Raw genomic sequence first — 4,457 nt, 5'->3', positions numbered from 1 at the left:
GAGGAAAAATGGACAGATTCGTAAGTGTTTGCGTAAGTGCTTTCGTGAATCTGGCCCCTCTGGTCTTCTCGCGTAGTCTCCTCTGGTCGTGGTTCAGCGTCCCCTCACGGTAACCTCTCTGCCTAAACATCTCCCACAGGCCGGTTCGTCAATGAATGTTTTCCATTTGACATTTATTCAACTCAATCTAACCTAAATTATCATAACCTAACACGAATTAAGGAAATGTATATGTTTATCTCTCAATGTTTGATAATGTTTATTGTTTGTGATGTGTGTGTGTATGTATTAACACGATGTACTGAACGGGGTGAGAATAGCTTGAGCTACCTCATCCCTTTGTGTGTATTTTACCTCAATAAACTTATTTCAATTTCAACACAAATTAAGTAACCCAACCCAAGGCAAGTTAACGTAACCCAACCTAGCCCAAATTAAGCAACATAAACGTAACTCTAACCTAACCCAGTCAGACTAGCCTTATAAAGCTTCACCCAATCCAACCTGACCTGACCTAATCTAACCTAACCTAATGTAACCAAATCTAACCTGACCTGACCTAACCTAACCTAATGTAACCAAATCTGACCTGACCTAATCTAACCTAACCTAATGTAACCAAATCTGACCTGACCTGACCTAATCTAACCTAACCTAATGTAACCAAATCTGACCTGACCTGACCTGACCTAATCTAACCTAACCTAATGTAACCAAATCTGACCTGACCTAATCTAACCTAACCTAATGTAACCAAATCTGACCTGACCTAACCTAACCTAATGTAACCAAATCTGACCTGACCTGACCTAACCTAATGTAACCAAATCTGACCTGACCTGACCTGACCTAATCTAACCTAACCTAATGTAACCAAATCTGACCTGACCTGACCTAATCTAACCTAACCTAATGTAACCAAATCTGACCTGACCTGACCTAACCTAACCTAATGTAACCAAATCTGACCTGACCTGACCTAACCTAACCTTACATGACCTAACCTGGCCTGGCCTTACCTTACATTACCGGAACTGACCTGACCTGACTTGACCTGACCTGACTTGATCTGACCTGACCTGACTTGACCTGACCTGACCTAACAAGAAGACAATTTTAACCACCAGACAGCCAGTTTTGTGCAAAACGAGTGGCAAACCCTACAGAATATCCTGGCTCTTTGGAGGCTGTGAAACCTCAAAACAGTGGGTTGTTGTGGGTGGCATCGTGACGACAACTAGAGTTAGCTAGGTGGATAGAGCTAACTAGAGGGGTAGAGTTAGCCCAGAAGATCTAGGTAGATGGAGGAATATACAGAACTGGATCCCACTGATTCATGAAGAGCACGTCGAGAGTGAGAGTGGGTGAGAGTGGGTGAGAGTGGGTGAGAGTGGGTGAGAGTGGGTGAGAGTGGGTGAGAGTGGGTGAGAGTGGGTGAGAGTGGGTGAGAGTGGGTGAGAGTGGGTGAGAGTGGGTGAGAGTGGGTGAGAGTGGGTGAGAGTGGGTGGGTGAGTGAGTGAGAGTGGGTGAGTGAGTGAGTGAGAGTGGGTGAGTGAGTGAGTGAGAGTGGGTGAGTGAGTGAGTGAGTGAGAGTGGGTGAGTGAGTGAGTGAGTGAGTGAGAGTGGGTGAGTGAGTGAGTGAGTGAGTGAGAGTGGGTGAGTGAGTGAGTGAGTGAGTGAGAGTGGGTGAGTGAGTGAGAGTGAGTGAGTGAGAGTGGGTGAGTGAGTGAGAGTGAGTGAGTGAGTGAGTGAGTGAGGTGAGTGAGTGAGAGAGTAAGAGAGAGTAAGAGAGAGAGTAAGAGAGTAAGAGAGAGAGAGAGTAAGAGAGAGTAAGAGAGAGAGTAAGAGAGAGTAAGAGAGAGAGTAAGAGAGTAAGAGAGAGAGAGAGTAAGAGAGAGAGTAAGAGAGAGTAAGAGAGAGAGTAAGAGAGTAAGAGAGAGAGAGAGTAAGAGAGAGAGTAAGAGAGAGAGAGAGAGTAAGAGAGAGAGAGAGAGTGAGAGAGAGGCGGTAAAGCCACAAAGCCAAGCCAGCCAGAGGAAATCGGGTGTAAAATTGAGGTTCAGAAGCCCTGACAAAGCCGCGGACAATGCGGGCTTTCTCCCGGGCTGGGAACTGACCCAAGCCTTCACACTCCGCCATTATTGATATCACCTTAAGAGCCACACAAAGGTCTGGATAAAGTATACACATTTAGGCCTACGTACACCCAAATACATACATACACACACACACACACATACACACACACACACACACACACACACACACACACACACACACACACACACACACACACACACACACACACACACACACACACACACACACACACACACTGAGTACCCAAATGAGCCACAGGGACGTTAGAAAGAACTTTTTCAGTGTCAGAGTAGTTAACAGGTGGAATGCATTAGGAAGTGATGTGGTGGAGGCTGACTCCATACACAGTTTCAAGTGTAGATATGATAGAGCCCAGTAGGCTCAGGAACCTGTATATCAGTTGATTGACAGTTGAGAGGCGGGACCAAAGAGCCAGAGCTCAACCCCCGCAAGCACAACTAGGTGAGTACACACACACTATATGGGAAATGTAACAGTACAAGTGCAATTATGTACTAATCTTAGCAGTCAGGAATTGTACTTATTTTCACTTAGTATTAAACCGTACTGTCAAATATATTGTGAATATTTGAGTTTACCCGAAAAGCTGAATAGAAAACCACGACCTAACCTAACCTTCTTAGTGTTTGAAGATAAGCATTTTATTGCATCTTAATTACAATTAGTACTTCACCTATAGCTATATTGATATTACAGTTTTATAAAACAAATACAACAAAAGTAAAATTTATATAAATAAAAATGGAAATGTTCATTGGAGCATAACCGCTAATCTCAGAAAGTTCTTCACCGATTGCTTTGAAATTTTCACACAACGTTCCATTCGCATCCGGCCAAGTTTTATGTACATACTGTATAGATGTCACGTCTGTGATGGTAAACAAAAAACAAAAAAAACATGCTTTTTCTGAAAAAAAAACTTTCATGTAAGGGAAATCTTCGAAACCTTCTTTACCGATTGCTTTGAAATTTTGACTCAACGTTGCATTCAAATACGCGCGTGTTTTTATATATCTACTATATAGATGCCACACCTGTGACAGGTAAAACTATGCTTCTCTTGACAAACAGCGCCATCTGTTGCATGTAAGAGCAACACACATGCTATACTAAATATGTTACAATTCCATTTCAATGTTTCTGATTGCATTGATAAATTGAATTTTCATAGATTTTGATTGATTTTCATTTTGATTTCATTATTTTGTGTGAATTGCGTTGGAATTGAACTGTGTTGTTTACCATACCGTTCATTTCGTGAGTATAGTTTATTTTTTTATTTTTTCATATTTTCATTTTTTACTTGTTTCTTATATTTCAGTGATGGGAACATCAGACCATTTGTGAAGGCATCGGACGAGGGAGTGGGGAATGGTGGGGAGGACGAGGGGACGGAAGTGAGAGATGGTGGGGAGGACGAGGGAGATGGGGGAATGGAGAATGGTGGGGAGGGCAAATGGACAAGGGAGTGAGGTATGTTGAGAAGGAAGAGGTGGAGGAGTGGGGAATGGTTGGGGGCCGAGCAGACGGGTGAGGGGGAATGGTGGGGCGCTGAGCCACAGCAACGCGTGGCCGGGTACTGCCAGTATATATATATATATATATAATTATATAAATTATATATCTCTATATATATATATATATATATATATATATATATATATAAATATATATATATATATATATATATATATATATATATATATATATATATATATATATATATATATATCGTACCTAGTAGCCAGAACGCACTTGTCAGCCTACTATGCAAGGCCCAATTTGCCTAATAAGCCAAGTTTTCATGAATTAATTGTTTTTCGACTACCTAACCTATCTAACCTAACCTAACCTAACCTAACTTTTTCGGCTACCTAACCTAACCTATAAAGATAGGTTAGGTAGGGTTGGTTAGATTGTCATATATCTACGTCAATTTTAACTCCAATATAAAAAAATTGACCATGCATAATGAAATGGGTAGCTTTATCATTTCATAAGAAAAAAATTAGAGAAAATATATTAATTCAGGAAAACTTGGCTTATTAGGCAAATCGGGCCTTGCATATTAGGCTGAGAAGTGCGTTCTGGCTACTAGGTACGATATATATATATATATATATATATATATATATATATATATATATATATATATATATATATATATATATATATATATATATATAATATTCTACCTTGGTCTTCAAGATAGTTGAATATAACACATATGCACATTACCTCTGCCTTTGTAATTAGTGGAACACCTGAGGTGCTGTTAGAGTATATAAGATTACTGCACTAAGTGCCTTGGCTCTCACGGCCGCAGTAACGTAAGT

Source organism: Procambarus clarkii, chromosome 45 (genome assembly GCF_040958095.1).
Source record: "Procambarus clarkii isolate CNS0578487 chromosome 45, FALCON_Pclarkii_2.0, whole genome shotgun sequence".
Lineage (NCBI taxonomy): Eukaryota > Metazoa > Arthropoda > Malacostraca > Decapoda > Cambaridae > Procambarus > Procambarus clarkii.
Note: the sequence above shows the minus strand (reverse complement) of the source record.